Source organism: Podarcis cretensis, assembly GCF_951804945.1.
Source record: "Podarcis cretensis genome assembly, chromosome: 8".
NCBI lineage: Eukaryota > Metazoa > Chordata > Lepidosauria > Squamata > Lacertidae > Podarcis > Podarcis cretensis.
The window spans coordinates 92067996-92089670 of record NC_137177.1 but is presented as its reverse complement, the minus strand read 5'-3'; the positions used below and the strand labels follow the sequence as shown (position 1 = coordinate 92089670).

Here is a 21675-nt window from a genome sequence, read left to right as displayed (position 1 = left end):
TTCCTTTCTAGGTGCTCACAGACTGGTTGCTTAATGATCTGCTCCAGAATCTTTCCTGGTATTGATGTCAGACTGACTGGGCGGTAATTATTTGGGTCCTCTCTTTTCCCCTTTTTGAAAATAGGGACAACATTTGCCCTCCTCCAGTCTGCCGGGACTTCGCCTGTTCTCCAGGAATTCTCAAAGATGACTGCCAGTGGTTCTGAGATCACATCTGCCAGTTCTTTTAATACTCTTGGATACTCTTGGATGCAGTTCATCTGGCCCTGGAGACTTGAATACATCTAAACTAGCCAAGTATTCTTGTACTATCTCCTTAGTTATTCTGGGCTGTGTTTCCTCTGCTGAATCATTTGCTCCAAATTCTTCAGGTCGGGCATTGTTTTCTTTATTGGAGAAGACTGAGGCAAAGAAGGCATTGAGGAGTTCAGCCCTTTCTGTGTCCCCTGTTTGCATTTCACCAGCTTCTCCTCTGAGTGACCCCACTGTTTCTTTGTTCTTCCTTTTGCTACGAACATACCCATAAAAGCCTTTTTTGTTGCTTTTAACCTCTCTAGCAAGCCTGAATTCATTCTGTGCTTTAGCTTTTCTGACTTTGGGTCTACACGTGCTGGCTATTTGTTTGAATTCCTCTTTGGTGGTTTCTCCCCTTTTCAATTTTTTGTACACATCCTTTTTTAATCTTAACTCAGTTAAAAGTTCTTTAGATAGACACCCTGGCTTCTTTAGGCACCTTCCATGTTTCCGTCTCATTGGTATTGCCTGAAGTTGTGCTTTTACTATCTCCCTCTTAACAAACTCCCAGCCATCATGAACTCCCTTTCCTTTTAGTATTACTGTCCATGGGATCTCACCCAGCACTTCCCTAAGTTTTATGAAGTTGGCTTTCTTAAAGTCAAGAAATTGAGTCCTAGTATGCTTGGCTGCTCCTTTCCGCTGTATAGTAAACTTCAGAAGAGCATGATCACTCGCGCCTAATGATCCTTCCACTTCTACCCCACTAACCAGGTCATCAACATTGGTTAGGACCAGATCTAAAATGGCTGTTCCTCTTGTTGCTTCTCTCACTTTCTGGACAATGAAGTTGTCTGCAAGGCCAATGAGGAATCTGTTTGACCTTATGCTCTTGGCTGAGTTTGACATCCAACAAATATCCGGGTAATTGAAGTCCCCCATTACTACTATCTCCCTTCCTTTTGCATGCTTGGCCATCTGTTCCAGGAAGGCATCATCTATGTCCTCCGTTTGGCTTGGGGATCTATAGTAAATTCCCACAATGAGGTCCCTGGTATTCTTCTCTCCCTTAATTTTGACCCAAATGCTCTCACTTTGGCTTTGAGGTTCCAAATCTTGGATCTCTTCACAGGTATACACATCCCTGACATATAACGCCACCCCTCCTCCTTTCTTGTCTGGTCTGTTTCTCTGAATTAGATTGTATCCCTCCATTATTACATTCCAGTTGTGGGACTTATCCCACCAGGTTTCAGTGATGCCTATTATGTCATATTTAGTTTGCTGTACCAAGAGCTCAAGCTCATCTTGTTTATTTCCCATGCTTTGCGCATTAGTGTACAGACATTGAAGTCCATTAATCATTCCCTCGTGTCTCTTATTTAAGGATTTTTTCCTCCCACCACTAGGTCTGCGTGCTGTTTGCTCCATTTGGTCTATGACATTTGGATGATCATGTTCATCAATTGATAGACTCCTACCTTCAGGAGCACTGTCTCCCTCCCCCACATTAGTCAGTGTAAAGCCCTCCTGATGAGGTTTCTGAGATTTTTGGCAAAAACATTCCTCCCAACCGTTGTGAGGTGCAGCCCATCTCTTGCCAGAAGTCCATCTTCAAGAAACTGCAGTCCGTGATCTAAGAATCCAAACTGTTCCTGTTTACACCATTTGCGAAGCCAGTTGTTCACTTCCACTATTTTCCCCTCTCTCCCAGGGCCACGTCGTTCAACTGGGAGGACAGATGAGATGACAATTTGTGCATTTAATTGCTTCAATTTCCTGCCCAGAGCCTCATAGTCTCTTTTGATCTTCTGGAGGCTATTGCTTGCAGTGTCATTGGTTCCCACATGAACCAAGAGGAAGGGGTATTTGTCAGTGGGTTTTATGATTCCTTGCAGTCGTTCAGTTACATCTTGGATCTTAGCCCCGGGGAGACAGCACACTTCCCGAGACATCTTGTCAGGCCCACAGATCACTGCTTCTGTTCCCCTCAGTAGGGAATCCCCTATCACCACTACACGCCTCCTCTTAGGTCTGGTCGGGGTTCTTCCGTGAGCTGTCCGTTCCAAGGTTGCCTGCACATTCCCTGAGGACTGACTTTGCTGCTCATCTTCATATACCTGATGAGGGAGAGATCCTCAAATGGAGTCTGCTCTTCGTCTTCCATGCTAGGGGAGAGGACCTCAAAGCGATTGTGTATTTCTAAACAATCAGAGCGAACCCTGGGCCTCCTACTTCTTTGAGTCACGTTTCTCCATATATCTGGCTCCTGTGTTGGTGAACTAGCCTCCTTCTCAGGGGAGTCCCCTGTCTCCTTCTTGGTGGAGACGGTGTGCTCTGGAGCACTTCCGGGTTGGCGCCCCCGGCAATGGCGGAGCTCCTCCGATCGGGAGGAACCTGCTCTGTGGAAAGTTGGGTCTGAACCGCCACGGCGAAGGTGGAGACCCATTGAAATCACAGGCGGAAGAAGCCTGTGAACCTGGGATTCGGCTGGCACCTTTTGCGCCTCCCCTACTCACGGGGAAACCCTGTTTTGGGGATCCGGAGCGATGTGGGGTGAGCGGCGCAGTGCTTTGAATCGACTGCTTCTTTCACGGAGTGAAGCCGCATTGCTGTTGCCGGAGAGCGCTGACTTTTTCTTGTGGACAATTGGATTTTAAATAACAACCCGTGAGTAAAAAGGAAAATTGGATCTTTAAATATCTTAATTTTGCATCGAACGGGGAAGGTTCAAAACAGGAAGTCCGCCTTCCCCTTTTGTAAATAGACTGAAGCAAAGAGCTTACAAGTTAAGGTCTTGGAAAGCCTTATGTAAAGGATTAAACTTCCATCGATTGAAATTATTAGACCCCCCCTTGGAAGCAGGAGAAGAGGGGGGAAATTTTGGACTGTGTATCCTGCAGGAGAGAGTGATTAAAATTAAATCACCACTGCTCTGAACCTGGGAATGGGCTCCCGGTGATTGACGTTTCGGGAGAGTTCATTGACAGCGAAGAGAATGGATGTTGACAGTTAGTTAAATAAGAGAAATATATTGTTTCCATTGTCCGCTTCTGTGTTTAAAAGGGAGGAAAAGTATCTGAAAATTGAAACTATCTTTACTTTTTGATCTGTGTTGGAAAAGATTGATACAAGTGGAGACTGTTCCCCTCTAGAGGGAGCTTTTGTAACTGTTACAAGAGTGGAGCTGGGAAATCTCCAGCTGCTTGATAAGAACTGTGGGAACTAGAGATTGACCTTGGATATTCAAGAATGTCGACAGGAGAAGCCTTATGGACTGCATTTTCTAAGATAAGCCACCTATTGGAACAGCTTCATAAAAAAATGGATGCTATGACTACTAAAATTGACATTTTGGAACCAAAAGTGAGCACCAATACAGAAATTATTCAGGATTTGGCACAGGAATCTATTTCAACAGGACAAATTGCTGAAAAGGAGAAGGAGAAAGTTGCTGTTGTCAAACCCAAAGTAACACAAGGGGGAGCCTTAGCCTTACAGAGGCAAATTGAGGACTACAAGTGGAGGCCCTTTATGATTGAGACTAGAAAAAGTCAGATTTTGAAGACTAGAAGAAAGATCCCTCTATGCAGGGATTAACTGACTTTTGGAATATGGACTTGGGTCAGGAGGAGATTGGAGTTCTGGGGGCCTTTGGATTTGGAGGAATTTTGAAACATGCCCTGAAATACTTTATGGATCCTAGCTTTAATTATGGAAATCTGGCTGACCTGTCAAGAAGGAATAAAAGTATCATTGGATTGGAGTTTCCCTGAGATCTGCTCTTTAGCATCAAAGAATATGAAGAAGACTGGCAGAAGGGACGTGGAAAAGAGTTAAGAGCCTCGGACATAAGATCTCCAGGTTGATGGACTTTATGGAGTTGACGGAAGTGGCTGGCAGAGCCCGAGACTGGGGAGAGGAGATGGTGAAAGAAGATTGGAAATTTAAAGTCTATATATAGAAATATTGTAAAATTAATGAGTGATAGAAAAATGTTGGAAGGAAATTTTATGGCTTTAGCTGAAATGCTATAAGGAGTTAAGCTTAAATAAGTATATTAATTTTAATGGAAATAAGATTAAAAATATGTTAAGACATTTATATGATAGAAAATAGAGAAGGATGGAAAGGAATCGCTGAAACAATTAATGGAAGTAGAATACAAAGAGGGAGGTGAGAGGAGGTCAATGATACAAGGGAATGAAAGATAGAATATGGAAAAGGTATGATGTATGTTTTTAAATTGTTTTTGTTTTGTTTGGTTTAGTTTATTGTGTTAGTTTAATGTGTTAAGGTTGTGTTTTGTATTGTTTATGTATTGTATTGTTTTTTCTCGTTTTTGTTCTTTTTTTTTCTTTTGTCTTCTTTCTTCCTTTTCTTTTTTGTAAGCTCTAAAAGTAATAAATATTATTTAAAAAAAGAGAGAGAGAGACGGTGTGCTCTGTTGCTTCCAAGAAGAGCTCCAGTTCTCTAATTCTTTGGAGTGTAGCTACACGTTCCTCCAGTTGCTGGACTTTGTCTTCTAAGAGGGCAATCAACATGCAATTGCTGCAGGTAAAGCTACCTGCAACCTTTGGCAAGATGGCAAACATTGCGCAGGAACCGCAGGCGACTGCAGCTGTTCCCTCACCCTCCATCTTGAGAACGTGTCGTTGGGGGTGACTACAGCGGTCCTCCATCATAAAAAGCGTGAAGACAGGACAAATAACTCCCCCCCCAAAAAAACCTAGGTCTCCCCCAACAAACGTTTGAGACTAGCTCCCCTAAATCTAAAAGATGGATCAAACTGCGCCGCGCGCCGCTGCCCTGCAAGCTCTGATAAGCTCCTCCCACAGCTAATCACCTGCCTCAACAGAAACCCTGCCCCCTCTGACCCTTGCACAGGGAGAGCAGCTAATCAACCACAAAGAAACACACACACACACACACAAGAAAACCCTTTTTGCTCCTTCTTCAGTTGCTGCCCTGCAGCTGCCCTACCTGTCTAATAGTAATGACTCCCAGTCAGAGGACCCTGGGAATTGTACATTCTGTTTGCTATCTTTGAAGAAAAGAAAAGCCTAGAAACAGATGGCTGTTTTTCAGAGTCGGAAGTAATTTGAAACAGGGATCATTGCCTATTGTTGTTGTTGTTGTTGTTTAGTTGTTTAGTCGTGTCCGACTCTTCGTGACCCCATGGACCAGAGCATGCCAGGCACTTCTGTCTTCCACTACCTCCCGCAGTTTGGTCAGACTCATGTTTGTAGCTTCGAAGACACTATCCAACCATCTCGTCCTCTGCCGTCCCCTTCTCCTTGTGCCCTCCATCTTTCCCAACATCAGGGTCTTCTCCAGGGAGTCTTCTCTTCTCATGAGGTGGCCAAAGTATTGGAGCCTCATCTTCACGATCTGTCCTTCCAGTGAGCACTCAGGGCTGATTTCCTTAAGAATGGATAGGTTTGATCTTCTTGCAGTCCATGGGACTCTCAAGAGTCTCCTCCAGCACCAGAATTCAAAAGCATCAATTCTTTGGCGATCAGCCTTCTTTATGGTCCAGCTCTCACTTCCATACGTCACTACTGGGAAAACCATAGCTTTTACTATATGGACCTTTGTTGGCAAGGTGATGTCTCTACTTTTTAAGATGCTGTCTAGGTTTGTCATTGCTTTTCTCCCAAGAAGCAGGCGTCTCTTAATTTTGTGGCTGCTGTCGCCATCTGCAGTGAGCATGGAGCCCAAGAAAGTAAAATCTCTCACTGCCTCCATTTCTTCTCCTTCTATTTGCCAGGAGGTGATGGGACCAGTGGCCATTGATCTTCATTTTTTTGATGTTGAGCTTTAGACCATATTTTGTGCTCTCCTCTTTCACCCTCAATAAAAGGTTCTTTAATTCCTCCTCACTTTCTGCCATCAAGGTTGTGTCATCTGCATATCTGAGGTTGTTGATATTTCTTCCAGCAATCTTAATTCCAGCTAGGGATTCATCCAGCCCAGCCTTTCGCATGATGAATTCTGCATATAAGTTAAATAACCAGGGAGACAATATACAGCCTTGTCGTACTCCTTTCCCAATTTTGAACCAGTCATTTGTTCCATATCCAGTTCTAACAGTAGCTTCTTGTCCCACATAGAGATTTCTCAGGAGACAGATGAGGTGATCAGGCACTCCCATTTCTTTAAGAACTTGCCATAGTTTGCTGTGGTCGACACAGTCAAAGGCTTTTGCATAGTCAATGAAGCAGAAGTAGATGTCTTTCCGGAACTCTCTAGCTTTCTCCATAATCCAGCGCATGTTTGCAATTTGATCTCTGGTTCCTCTGCCTCTTCTAAATCCAGCTTGCACTTCTGGGAGTTCTCAGTCCACATACTGCTTGAGCCTTCCTTGTAGAATTTTAAGCATAACCTTGCTAGCGTGTGAAATGAGTGCAATTGTGCGGTAGTTGGAGCATTCTTTAGCACTGCCCTTCTTTGGGATTGGGATGTAGACTGATCTTCTCCAATCCTCTGGCCACTGCTGAGTTTTCCAAACTTGCTGGCATATTGAGTGTAGCACCTTAACAGCATCATCTTTTAAAATTTTAAATAGTTCAGCTGGAATACCATCACTTCCACTGGCCTTGTTATTAGCAGTGCTTTCTAAGGCCCATTTGACTTCACTCTCCAGGATGTCTGGCTCAAGGTCAGCAACCCCACTACCTGGGGTGTATGAGCCATCCATATATTTCTGGTACAATTCCTCTGTGTATTCTTGCCACCTCTTCTTGATGTCTTCTGCTTCTGTTAGGTCCTTACCACTTTTGTCCTTTATTATGGCAATCTTTGAACGAAATGTTCCTTTCATATCTCCAATTTTCTTGAACAGATCTCTGGTTCTTCCCATTCTGTTGTTTTCCTCTATTTCTTTGCATTGCTCATTTAAGAAGGCTTTCTTATCTCTCCTTGCTATTTTTTTGAAATCTGCATTCAATTTCCTGTATCTTTCTCTGTCTCCCTCGCATTTTGCTTGCCTTCTCTCCCCGGCTATTTTAAGGCCTCATTGGACAGCCACTTTGCTTTCTTGCATTTCCTTTTCATTGGGATGGTTTTCGTTGCTGCCTCCTGTATAATGTTGTGAGCCTCCATCCATAGTTCTTCAGGCACTCTGTCTAGCAAATCTAAATCCTTAAACCTGTTTCTCACTTCCACTGTGTATTCATAAGGGATTTGATTTAGATTGTATCTTACCGGCCCAGTGGTTTGCTATAAGAAGCTGATGATCTGAGCCACAGTCAGCTCCAGGTCTTGTTTTTGCTGACTGTATTGAGCTTCTCCATCTTTGGCTGCAGAGAATATAATCAATCTGATTTCGATGCTGCCCATCTGGTGATGTCCACGTGTAAAGTCGTCTTTTGTGTTGTTGGAAAAGCGTGTTTGTGATTACCAGCTTGTTCTCTTGACAGAACTCTATTAGCCTTTGCCCTGCTTCATTTTGAACTCCGAGGCCAAACTTGCCAGTTGTTCCTTTTATCTCTTGATTCCCTACTTTAGCATTCCAATCCCCTATAATGAGAAGAACATCCTTCTTCTTTGGTGTCACTTCAATAAGGTGTTGTAAGTCTTCATAGAATTGGTCAATTTCAGTTTCTTCAGCACCAGTAGTTGGTGCATAAACTTGGATTACTGTGATGTTAAAAGGTCTGCCTTGGATTCGTATCGAGATCATTCTATCATTTTTGAGATTGCATCCCAGTACAGCTTTCGCCACTCTTTTGCTGACTATGAGGGCCACTCCATTTCTTTTACGGGTTTCTTGCCCACAGGAGTAGATATGATGGTCATCCGAACTGAATTCGCCCATTCCCGTCCATTTTAGTTCACTGATGCCCAGGATGTCAATATTTATTCTTGCCATCTCATTTTTGACCACATCCAACTTACCAAGGTTCATGGTTCTTACATTCCAGGTTCCTATGCAATATTTTTCTTTACAGCATTGGACTTTCCTTTCGCTTCCAGGCATATCCGCAACTGAGCGTCCTTTTGGCTTTGGCCCAGCCGCTTCATCAGCTCTGGATCTACTTATACTTGTCCTCCGCTCTTCCCCAGTAGCATGTTGGATGCCTTCCGACCTGAAGGGCTCATCTTCCAGCGTTATAACTTTTATATGCCTGTTGTCTTTGTCCATGGAGTTTTCTTGGCAGGGATACTGGAGTGGCTTGCCGGTTCCTCCTCCAGGTGGATCACGTTTGGTCAAAACTCTCCACTATGACCTGTTCATCTTGGGTGCCCTGCTCGGCATAGTTCATAGCTTCTCTGAGTTCTTCAAGCCCCTTCGCCACGGCAAGGCAGTGACCCATGAAGGGGTCATTGTCTATAGTATGTGCTCATCTTGCTTTTGCTGCTGGTAAACAAGATGTGCTGGATTTTGTATTTTCTAACCTATAGAAACTGTTTAATTAGAGAGGGAAAGTGGGACAAATAAACACATGTTTATGGGGAGCAATGCCACTGCCAAATGACTTTCAATTCTTCTTGACCATTGGACTCACTCTTGGTCTCGTCCATTCAATCCGCCAGAGCCTGTCTTCACATGCAGGGGAAGTCCCTAACTCACCAAGGGTTTGGGACCCATCGGCTACCCTCACCTGGTTTAGGGTTTATGGGGTGTTAGGGGAGGGTAGTACCTTTGGTGGGGGAAAACATTGTGCTCCTTCAGGGATAGTTTTTCCAACTTTGGCCCTCATCCTGCTCCCAGCTCTCACCTGTGGCTCCTAGAAGCTGTCATTAGGCAACAGCGGCCACACCCTGGGAAACAGCTTTGACTGGCTGGCTAAACCAGCCAGTAGTAGTAACGTTTTATGTGATGTTGTCCTATGTGAGGTATTCTTGCCCAGTTACTACACCTAGACCTGCCTTTCTCAACTTGGTTCGCTCTAGATCTTTTGGAGTACATTGCGTATCAGCACCAGTCCAGTGAGCATGAAAAAGGCCGTTCTTTATACAAGCAGATTGGTGTGTGTTGTTGTGGATGGGTTTGGCATTGGGCAAAGCAATGCTGAGATTGCCTCACTAAGCACCCAACTTGTTGTTTCATATCCACACACCCCTAGAGCAATGGAGAGCAGCCCAAAGCAGCTTGGCAGTGGAGCAGCAATGGCAAGTTGGGATGAGCCTGGTGTGTGGGGAAGAAATAGCACATGTGCTTTACTGACTTTCACATTTGAGTTTTAAGCCTTCTCCCTGATTTATCTGCACATCCATGAGGACTAGAAAAAGAAAGTGTTGGCTTTTTCCAGTCTGATGGATGTACTGGATTCTGCTCTGACCCAGAACAGAAGTTGACATAATGACAGAACTTTGGGTCTAAAAACTAGGGATGGATAAACCTGCAAAATTTGGTTTCTATCACTTTCTCATTTTTCCAATTGTAAATTCAGTCCATCCCATTTCCTTTTTTTTTTTTAATTAATATTTTTTAAATTTTTAACAAAAAAGAGTTACAAAATCATAGCACACAAAGAAGTACAGACATACAAAACCAAAAATTTAACCTAAAAATAAAAAATAAAAATAAAAAAGCTAAGAAAAAAAAATCCCTCTTTTATGGTATCTTATATTCATTTACTTATTTTCGTGACTTCCTCGCACCTCCCTTTTTTGTATCCCATTTAAAAATTTATTCAGCGAATTCATAACCTCATATTTTATCCTTAATTATTTATCCACACATATTCTGACTTCACATTTTCATCCAAAATCCATCCCTTCTTACATATTCTTATTTTACCTTGTTACTAGAACCACTTTATTTCATTCCAACGTCATTAACATTCAATAATTTTACAATGTTTCTGTAGATAGATTTTAAATTTCTTCCAATCTTCTTCCACCAACTCTTCTCCCTGGTCTCGGATTCTGCCAGTCATTTCAGCCAGTTCCATATAGTCCATTACTTGCGTCTGCCATTCTTCCAAGGTGGGCAAATCTTGTGTCTTCCAATGCTTTGCGATGAGTATTCTTGCTGCTGCTGTAACATACATAAAGAAAGTTCTGTCCTTCTTTGGCACCACTTGGCCGACCATGCCCAGGAGAAAGGCCTCTGGTTTCTTCAAGAAGGTATATTTAAATACCTTTTTCAATTCATTATAGATCATTTCCCAGAAAGCCTTAATCCTTGGGCACGTCCACCAGAGGTGAAAGAATGTACCTTCAGCCTCTTTACATTTCCAGCATTTATTATCAGGCAAATGATAGATTTTTGCTAGCTTGACTGGGGTCATGTACCACCTGTATATCATTTTCATAATATTCTCTCTTAAGGCATTACATGCCGTAAATTTCATACCTGTGGTCCACAACTGTTCCCAGTCAGCAAACATAATGTTATGACCGATATCTTGTGCCCATTTTATCATAGCAGATTTTACCGTTTCATCCTCGGTATTCCATTTCAGCAGCAAGTTGTAAATTTTTGATAATGTCTTAGCTTTGGATTCTAACAATTTGTTTCTAGTTTTGATTTTTCCACCTGGAAGCCAATTTTTTTATCTAAATTAAAAGCCTCCCTTATTTGAAAATAATGTAGCCAGTCTCGCACTTTGTCCTTTAATTTCTCGAAACTCTGCAATTTCATCCCATTTCCACATCACTTTGCAAAAAAATAATAATAAATAAATAAATGAAAATTTGTGCATATTTTTGTTATTCTAAAGCAGCAATGCAGCAGCAAGCAAAGGCTCTAGCAGCTCAGTCAGCTGCTTGTGGCTGGAAAGCCAAACAGGATGTTTGTGACTGTTGCCATGGAAACAAAGGGGCAGTCCATTCTGTTTCGAGCACCGGATGTTAGCTCAGTGTGTGTGTCATATGACCTGTACAGGATGTACATGGGTGGAGTTTATTCTTACTGCTGTTGAGTGCAGACATGTTTTCTCTGTACTGAAGTGAAAGACAGAAATAAAAGATGTAAATAGATTTCTGACTGCTTCTTTCCCCTCCCTGGGGGACACCAAAGGGGAGAGAGAAGGAACAGTGTGTTTTTCTCACAGCCTGAGAAAAAATCGCCGAGACCTCGCCTGCTTTTCAGCGGAGTAGCAGCCGGGAGGTCGCCAAGGAATATCTGCCAGTGCCTGGAAGACTGGCACATCCCTCTGACCGAGGCAGAATTCCAACAATTTTTGTGTGCATCTCTCCTAATAATAGTGCATGCTATTTTTGCCAATATGTGCATTTTGTGCACACTTTCTCTTATATAGGGGGAGTTTTTGTGCACATTTTTGGGTTCTAGAACTGCATTGCGCAATTCAGAGTGAATTTAGGAGGACAGGTGTGTTTTGACTTGTGTAACATGATTCCTGTCATTCCCAAGAATTGACCATTGTGATGTGACTTCAAGTCCAAGAATTTGTCAGGGGCCACATGTTCCTCAGCTGTGACTGTCGTGGCTCCTTGTAGGTGTAGTTCTAGGACTCTCAGTCTCACCTCCGTGTTATTGGATGTTTCCAATGCGGCAGCATGACTTCAACACCCCCGCTCATCAGTGAAGTGCTCCCCTGAGACCAGATTGGACAGTGAGCCAGCCGTATTGTCTCCACCTCCATTGCCAAGGATGCAACGGCAACTGGGCTGAGCAGACCCAGCCTCCTCCCAGGAGCACTCTCTTTACTGCCCAGTCCCAGGCCTTGGGACAACAACCATGCCCACCCAGCTCAGAGGGCATGTCAAATGTTGGGACAACGCCGCCTTAGCTTATGCCTAGCTGTGTGCCTTAGAACCCTGCTGTGACACCCTGAGCCCAGCATTGACTCAGTATGGCTGTTAGTGCCTGAGAGCTGAAATTAAGAACTGAGAGGGACTGAGAAGGCTCCATGTGTGGGACGCCCAGAGCTGCAATAAGGAGATGGCTGGAGGCCAGGAGCAGCATCGGCAGGGCTGGAGGGGGGGGGGGTGTCTTTCCCGGCATCTGCTGCCACCTGGCCCCAGCTGGCACCTCTCAATCCTTCACTTTTATGAGCCACCAGTTCCTGAACATAGTTTGAACCAGAGCAGGTTATAAATCCTGGTGGTGAGCCGCAGGGAGAGGATCCTGGTATAAATCTTCCTCTTTTAACTCACCTCTTCCAGTTTCCACAGTCCTTTCAGGGGGAAGGAAACAAAAGCAGTTATCCATCTAAATAACACCCCCTCCCTCTATTCTGTTCGCCCACATCAGGCCTGTAATTAACAGGCCGGGAAGCAAAGAAGCAAGTAAATGATGGGAGTCTGGAAAGAGAAGATAGCCAGGCTCATAAAGGCAGCCACAAAGCCAGGGTGGGGAGGAGAAACAGAGGGCTTGCGGGTGCTGGAAAGCTGTGCTGAGCAACCACGTTGCAAGGTGGGCCAGATGTTTCTGGCCTTGTCACATGCAACCACTCTAGGAGGGAAGTTTGCTGCCCAGATTGAGTGCAGTCCCAGCTGTAGCCCAAGGCCCCTCCCAGGAGAGGGTGCGCTTGGTGGCTCACGAGTCAATGAGCTTGGTCCGCTTTCTAGAAGGCTGGAGGGAGGCAAATAGCCCCTTTGCCAAGAGAGGGACCTTCCAGGCGGCATCCTGATTTGCTGGCACCTTGCTTACATCGTGGTTAGATGATAGCAGATAGCTACTTATTTATTTTAATGTTTATAATCTGCACTTTCATATCTACCGGTAAATATCGCAAGGTGCGTTACCAACTAAAAGCACAGGATTGCAGTAAAACAAGTTAGAAATGTCAAGCACATCAGTAAAAGCTGGTGGAGCTTTTGTTCTTTAGAGGCCAGTTACATGAGGTGTCTTCAACCTTTTCAGACCCAAGATCCACTTATTTATTTATTTATTTTATAAACAAGAATAACGTTATACAAATAAGTATACCAAGTTTTCTCATGCCATTTGTATATCACAAAAATAGCATATTAATGTGGAAAAATATTTACAACATATGTTTCATTATTAGTGGTCAATGTATAGGTTCTTGGTTCATGAATTGCTTTAAACAATTAGGGAGAAAAAAAAGGGGGAAAGAGGGGGAGGGGGAATGGTGAGTGGGGTGGGGTGGGGTGGGGTGGTTATTCTTCTGTTCTTCTACTTAGTGGGGGGGTTGTGTCAGCATTACTTGTATGGGTTCTCTTACTATTCATTTGTTGTGTTTCCTTGGTGGTGAGAAAGGTTGCGGGGGGCTTAGGGTGTGGTTGGTTGTCTTTGGTTGGCTGTAGTGAGAATTGTTTTTATGTGTGAGCGGAGTGTGAGTATGTATTTTTGAATCAGTTTAGCCAGACTGATTCGTATGCTGTCGGCGGATACTTGTCGTTGTCTTGTTGGGCTGTGTACGTGATAAAGGGGAACCATACCAGGGTGAAGGCGTCGTCTTCTATTTATCCCTGGGTCAATTTCAGTTTGTTGGCTAGTTTTTCTAATAAGGCCGTTTCCCATACTGTTTGGTATCATTGGTCCATGCTTACTCCTGACAGGTCTCTCCAGTGTCTGGCTATGATGTTTCTGGCTGCTGAGAGTAGGTGGGTTATGAGCTCTTTATGGTGTGAGTGGGCATTATTATCTTGGAAAGCGTTTAGTAGGGCCAGTTCTGGGGTGACTTCTAATACTTTTTTAGTTATCGAATACTTGTTTAGTTTAGTTATTTTGCATATTTCTTGTATGATTGCCCTCCTAAAGAGTTGGATTTTAGGACATTCCCATCACATGTGAAGGTATGTGCCTGTGGAGGTGCATCCTCTCCAGCATTTTGGTGAGGTTCCTGGGCGTATTAGCACTAGTTTCCATGGTGTTAGTTACCACCTGTAAGTGAGTATCAGAGTGGGTTCTTTTCTTTTCACTGATAAGTGATTTCTTTTTGCTGTTATGGATTTAAAGAGGGGTTTAGACCACATCCTGGTCCACTGGGTGGGGTAATCTAATAGCCTATGTTGTCCTCCCATTGCTTTTTGATTACGTCTAGTGGGGTTTTGGAGCAGTATTTTGTATATTGTGGATATCATCCCTTTGCCATGTCTCTTTGTTGTTAGGAGGAGGTTTTTGAAGGTTGTCAAGAGCCTAGTTGCTGCTGACTTTACTACTGAGTTATTTAAAGAGGGCATGTAATTTGGTAGTGTGTTAGCCAGGGGTATGCCCTAGTTTGTCTTGTATTTCTTGTGTTGATATGGGTTTGTTGTTTTTGTAGAAGTCTGCTAGGCGATATAAGCCTTTGGCTTGGCAGGTTTTTCTCTGGAGGTTTTGTGCTGCGTGGTGGAATAGTGGGTCCCAGGACCCACTTTTAGTCCAGACCTGCACTGGAGAACCCATTTCCTAATCTTTCTTACTCACTAAGTCAGTACTGACCCACCAGCAGAAGACCAATGAGTTATACAACATAATTCATCCTGATTTGCTTGCAGGGTGTATTTCCACACCTTCCTAAACTTTTCAATGCATTTCTCTGTCACTTCAAAAGGTTAAAACTTTTTTAAAAAGTGAATTTGTTGTTTAAGGATCCTTTAATCACCTTCACACATAACAGCTGTCTCCTATTTGCCACATTCTTCTTATAATGTCTTATGTGAGATCAGTTGGACTTTTCACACCCCAGGGTTGCCCCCTGGCACAGAAACAGAAATTCAGGAAATAGCACCCAAGGAATAGGGCCACAGGATTGGACTGAGACATTTTGGCACTTGAGATTTTTAAATAATCCAAGTTTTGTGCGAGTCCCACTGAGAGGCATGAGTAGCTGCCTAAGAGCAGGAGCACCTTGCCCTTCCTTAGCTCCACTGCATTTCTTGGGGCTTGTTCAGGAGGACCTTGCGGGGCATTGCAGCCTGGGAGGGACGGATCTGCCCATTTCTCTCCCTTGCTCCTTTTTACAGTTTGTGATCCATATTTCTTCATATTTCTTCACCAGTTTCTGATTTGCCATTTTTAAAAGGTCCTAATGAATATTCATCAGCATTTTAGAACAAATTTATCCTAATGTGCATATTTTTGTGTGCAGTTTTGACTAATCCATACATTTTTGCAAAGCATTGTTCTATGTTATTTTCACTCATATATTTATTTTATTTATTTCATAAAATTTATGTAACACTTGCTTTTAGAAAAAAACACCCTCAGAAAGCTGTTTACAAAAAGAATCAAGCAATAAAATTATCAATAAAAAACAGTTAAGACAGCTGTTTAAAACATTCAAAATAATTAAAAACAAAATAAGCTAAAAACAGATGAAAACACATGTCCACATTAGGTAGACCTGCCTAAAGAAAAATGTTTTGAGCAGGTGGCAAATGGAGCCTGCCTGGCGTCACTAGCCAGGGAGTTCCAGAGCTGTCACACTCAAAGACTGTGTTCTTACAAATGCAGAATGAGCTTTATGAGGTGTTTGTAACTGTGCCAGCTCCGCAGATCAACAAGGGCAAGTGGATATATATGGGGGTAAAGCCGTATTGCAGGTGAACTGGTCCCAAACTGTGAAGGGCACACTTGCCCCTTGCACACACGTTTTTGCAGCATTGCAGCATTGGGAGAAATGCAAATGTCAAAGGACAGCTGTGTTTCAGTCAATGTTAGAAACAGAGATATGAAAGCTAGGAGCTAAAAGGCACCTTAAATTAACATTAACATAACATATGGGCGCAACGACAGAATGTCTAGGCACGATTTTTTTACAACAAGAATACAAAACTGGAAGTGAATGAACTGCAGCTAAAATATTATGTTCATTTTCACATGGTCTAGTCCTTACCCTGCCCACCCCCCTAATATTCTTAAGAGGGTCTCTTCTCCAGTCTTCAGAGAGTAGCTGGAAGTGGGCAGGCAGAAAAAGGTCCTCCTTTCCTTCCACTCTGCAGTTTTCATCTGAAATCTTAGGCGCAGTACTGTACCCAGAGCTCAGAAACTACTTGCGCTAACGAAATTCCTTGTCACAAAATGTGCCTAGAACAATGGGAGTTTCAAAGACTAGTTTCAGTTTACATATTGTTTGGGAAAGTGCAAATTAGGTATTTTCACATCACAGTGGAATTCAAACTGTCCTGAATTTCTCTTCCCCCACCCCTCAGTTCCTAATGGTGCCTCCAGGGAGTTCTGCTACTCTGACAAGCAGGCAAAATCCGTCATCTCAGGTGATGACTTCACCTTTGCCTAATGCTTGCCATGTGCCTCTGAAGCTTGACATCAGCCCAGACGCTGGTCCTTCCATCTCTGGGCAGTGGAGGAGTAGCAAGACATTTGGACAGGGCCGACTCTGGCAGATGCTGGGAGGGCAGCCGTGGCAACCCCATGGCTGTGCTCTTTTTGTGTGTGTGAGAGAGACCAGGGCTATGTATGCTATTTGCCTGTTCTGCACTCTGATAACTAGCCGGGGGGAGGGCCAAGCCACAAAACAATATAGGGTAATGATGCTGCCCTCAGAAGTGATAGAGAACACTATTGCATTCAGATATAAAGAAATAAGATTCAACTGCCAGGCCAGCTGGCTTCTGTACATAGAACATCGGGGTCTCCATCTTGTCCTTCGCCTCAAGCGGCAAAACTGACTTGCTCCAGCCCAGCTCTTAAAAGTGACTGAGAATCTGAGGCCACATTTTCCACTGTTCAGTAGGAAGAATTTCTGTTCTTGGCAAGCTGTTTTCCCCATCATCCTTTTCCCTCTGCTTTTGTGTGTGTGTCCTTGATGACCTATTGAGTGCATAATTCCCCCCTTTGAACTAGACGTCTTGTGACCCTTTCCAAACCCTTGACCTTGGGCCCAGTGGTAGCCTCTCTGCTCCATTCTCTCAAACTGGGGGAAATTAAAGCCTCTGCGCAGAGCCAGGTGTAACTTCCACTGCCTGGCAGTCAAGAGGCTTCCCACCCACGGGATTAACGGGGTTTGCTTTGTTAAGGCTCTATTGTTGCCAGCGCCTGGGCAGGCTGCCAGGTCCCCTCCTGCTGCGTTTGGCCTTTGTGATTTGCTCTGCACCAATCCTCCTCCTCCTCCACCACCATCACCTGATCACTTTGCACCTGAGCAAGAGTGAATTGAGCTGTTTTTACATCGCAGCCAAGAGCTCATGCCATGTCTTATTCTCCCCTTTGCTCCTTTAGCTCTTGATAGCTCTGGGAAGGGAGAATCTAGCAGCTATCACGGGCCATAGCTGAGCTGCTGGAGAACGGCAATCCCATGGCTGAATGAGCATAACACACAGGGGTCTGATTCCCTTCACACCTTTCCACTTATTTACATGAGCAGAGATAGCTGAGGTCCTTTCAAAGGCTGTAGCAACATAACATTTACCTCTGTGGGAATGTGTGTGTTTGTTTGCTTTTAAGCAATTTGAGCAGAGGATGTGTGGGGAAGACGTTGCTCTGTAATGGAAAATCCAACAGCCTAGGAAGCATTCATGGGGTTCATCCGTTTGTTGAATGGTTTATATTGCTGTTTTTGATATTGGTTTTTTTTGCTTGCATTTGGTTTCCATAGAAAGAAAAATGGGGAAATAAATATTAAACTGAAATGAAAAATCCTGTTTTGTTATCATGAGGGATGGGCAAAATACTGTGTTCTCTTAAAAGATTTGACTGACTTGCATACCTGAAAAATCAAGTTTGAGGCTGCAATCCTAACTACCTTTCCCTTTTTGTAAGTAGACATTGTTAGGATTAATAATAATAATAATAATAATAATAATAATAATAATAATAATTTTTATTTATACCCCACCCTCCCCGGCCAGAGCCAGGCTCAGGGCGGCTAACACCAGTAAAATTACAATAAAAACATAATAGAAAGAAACCAATTTAAAATACAGGTTAAAATGCAATTTAAAATGCAGCCTCATTTTAAAAGTAGCCCATATATAAAAACCTAAGGGAAGGGAAACATAAGGGTCAGACTGAGTCCAAACCAAAGGCCAGGCAGAACAGCTCTGTCTTGCAGGCCCTGTGGAAAGATGTCAAGTCCCTCAGGGTCCTAGTCTCTTGTGACAGAGCGTTCCACCAAGTCGGGGCCAGTACTGAAAAGGCCCAGGCCCTAGTCGAGACCAATCTAACCACCTTGCGACTTGGGACCTCCAAAGTGTTGTCATTTGTGGCCCTTAAGGTCCTCCGTGGGGCATACCAGGAGAGGCGGTCCCATAGGTATGTGGGTCCTAGGCCATATAGGGCTTTAAAGGTCAAAACCAGACCTTAAGCCTGACTCTGTACTCCACTGGGAGCCAGTGCACTGGATGAATCTGAACCCGCGGCAAGGACCCAGTAAGAAGCCTCGCCGCAGCATTCTGCACCCGCTGGAGTTTCTGGGTCAGCTTCAAGGGCAGCCCCGCGTAGAGCGAGTTACAATAATCAAGCCTGGAGGTGACCATCGCATGGATCACTGTGGCCAGATCAGGGCACGAAAGGCTTAATACGGTGGAGATGAAATGTGAGGACCTCTGTCTTTGGAGGATTTAACTTCAACCAGCTCCCACACAGCCATCCAGCCACAGCTTCCAAGCATCTGGTCAGTGTGTCCGGGGCCAAGTCAGGGTGGCCGTCCATCAACAGATAAAGCTGGGTGTCATCAGCATATTGATGACAACCCAGACCAAAACTCCGAAAAGTCTGGCGCATAAAGATATTGAAAAGCATCGGAGAAAGGATTGTGCCCCGCGGGACTCCACACACCTAGGAGTGCTGCGGGAACAACTCCTTCCCTAGCGCCACCCTCTGTCCCCGACCTGAGATAAAGGAGCGCATCCATTGTCGGACTGTGCTCTGAATCCCCAAAAGATCATGACTGACCATGTTGAAGGCAGTCGACAGATCTAAGAGAATCAGCAGTCCCGACCTGCCTCGATCCAGGGGTCTACGGTGACCAAAGCCATCTCGGTCCCGTAACCAGGGTGAAAGCCGGACTGAAATGGATCCAGAGCCGGTGTCTCATCCACAAACCTGCCAAGCTGTTCGGCAACCGCTCTCTCAATTACTTTACCCAGGTACAGAAGATTCGAAACTGGGTGGTAATTGGATAGATCTAAAGGATATAGAGATGTTTTCTTTATGAGCAGATGCACCACTGCTTCCTTCAACTCCCCTAGGAAAGTCCCCGTGCCAAGGGACTGATTAATGATATCACCCAGGGAGACCCGCACCTCGTCTGGACACGCTCTAATCAGCCAGGACGGGAGCGAGTCAAGGGGGCAAGTGGTGGGCCTTCCAGCTCGGAGGAATCTGTCCACATTGGCAGGGAGTATCCAGTCGAAATGGTCCAATACTGGACCTGAGGACAGTCGAGGGGCCTCCAGTTCTGTTACTGTATCCAAATTGGCAGGGAGGTCATGGTGGAGCAGCAAGACTTTCTCTGCAAAAAAGCTCGCAAATTATGCTGTGAGCCACTAAAAATCCCCTGTGTGGAGTTTCATAACCTGCAACTCGCAATCCATTCTCCCTTGTGTCAAGGGCTGGATGATGTCATGGATGCTGTGATGAAACAGAGACGTCTTCCCGGTTATGGATGACAGAGTAGATAAATTGCAGCTAGGAAGCCAAATCTTGAAATTTTATTTCCTGAAATTAGAATAGAACAGTGTCCAAACACTTGTTAAACTATTCAAAAGCTTTTACCTGTATAACATATAGCTAAAGAAGATATATGCAAAGTATTTACATTCACATGCTTATCCAAGCATGGGCTTGGTTTTTCTTAGTTGAAGATTACAGCATCTTCCTTTCTCTCTGCCCAGTCCTTGCTCTCAGCCTTCTGCACATGACCCGCCTTGGCCATGCAGCTCCTTCTGAGAGGTTTCCCCATTCTCCTTCCTGCTTCTTTGGGAGAACATCAACTTCTGAGCATCAACTTCACATGCATTCACTCAGAAACATGAGCACTCCTCTCCTCTATTGCATCGAGAGGGAGAGTTCTCTAACACGGTCTCTTCTTCCGTGTTCATGCAGATGCCACCATTACAGCCAAGTCACTCACCCACAAAACAAAATGGATAATGAGATACCTCCCATGTGACTAGAGTTAACCAATCACACAATAGTTGCTGGGGAACATTCCAGAATTAGACGCACAGAGTATGCATAAGAAACACTGTGCAGCCCTGGTTATATTGTCACTGCGTGAATGTGGCTGGTGCAGACAGGAAAGTGGAGGGCCATTTTTATGTCAAATTTGCAAAATTCCCTCCAACATTTCTCTGATGAAAATAGGGAAGTCCAATTCCATAATGATAATTTGGCTATGGCACAGGCAGTCGGATTCTACCTTTCAGCCAAAGTTGAGTTTAGATTCGTATTGTCTACACATTTAAGCCTCGTGTGAAAATGCCTGTGCTTTGGAATAAAGAAAGAGTTAAAGATGGTGCTGCTGTGTGTCCACCCCCCCCCCCAAGGAAATTCAAGAACAGTGCTGGTTTTTATGAGATTTCTCATCAACAGGATGGTAAGAGTTAAAAATGTGGTATCAAGAAATGAGAGAACTTTCTTTCATCCTGATTAAATTATACAGTCTTCAATGTAGGTCAGACTTTTGAGCTAAAAGCCTTCTAATAATAAAAAGAGGCATTTTTAAAATCACTTTCGGTTATGAAGAAGAGGAATAAATAAATAAAAGAGAATAAAAGGCGGGTGGAATCAGAGCTGCCGTCTGATCCTGCATGTTCAGTTTCAGCCCAGAGCAATCTGAGATGGCTGAGAAATTGAGCCTTGAAATTGAAGGTTTCTAATGGGAACGAAGGGTGGGGGCTGAGAAGTGAGGGTCCCCCCCCCCCCCAGTTAGATTTGCTGAGCAGAAATCTGGAGCAGAGTGTGAAATCGCCTTTTGCTCCACGTTGCCATGATGAAAGTGTGTGTTGGAAGCCCTCCACTCCCTGGGTTAGGATGAAGTTATTTCTCAAAACAGCAGCTGGCAACATGCCAGACTCAAGTGGTTTCGTGTGGGGAGGGGAGAGGAGGCGGAGACTCTGAAAAAGCACAATTATTCCAGCTCCATCCAGTTGAGTTTACTCAGTCCCAATGGAAAGAAAGAGTTGCAACCAGTGCTTTTTTGTGACAGTCCTCACTGGTATGGAGAATAGTCACCTCTTTTTTTCTTTTTCTTTTTTTTTTTGCTGTCCAAGACACCTGCAGCACTTTTATCAAGTTATTAGTAGTGGCACCCAATTTGTTACCAAAAAAATGGGGTGTTGGGGGACGGGCAGTACCTCTGGTATGGGACACATCATGCTCCTCTTGGGGTAGTTCTTCCACCTTTGGTCCACACCCTGCGCTCAGCTCTCACCTTTGGAAACTATTTTCAGATTGTTCCCATGCTTAATGGTTGCAAACTGTACTGGTGAATGATCATTTTTTTAGACTAGAAAAGATAAAGAATTATCTATGGTCATCAATGTCCCAAGATCAGTTTTCTGATCAAAGCATTCTCTGCATAGAGAATGGTAAACTGTGACTTATGGATTTTAATGATATAATTGATGTTTGCATCCAAAAGAGCTTGAAAGAAACTGCTCTGTATATAG

The 21675-nt window shown here is 44.1% G+C and overlaps 1 protein-coding gene across 6 annotated transcripts in view; it reads left to right on the top strand.

The window, feature by feature from the left end:
- Positions 1 to 21675, top strand: part of FAM178B (family with sequence similarity 178 member B) — a 209065-nt gene that overhangs the window by 86408 nt on the left and 100982 nt on the right. The window lies entirely within an intron of this gene.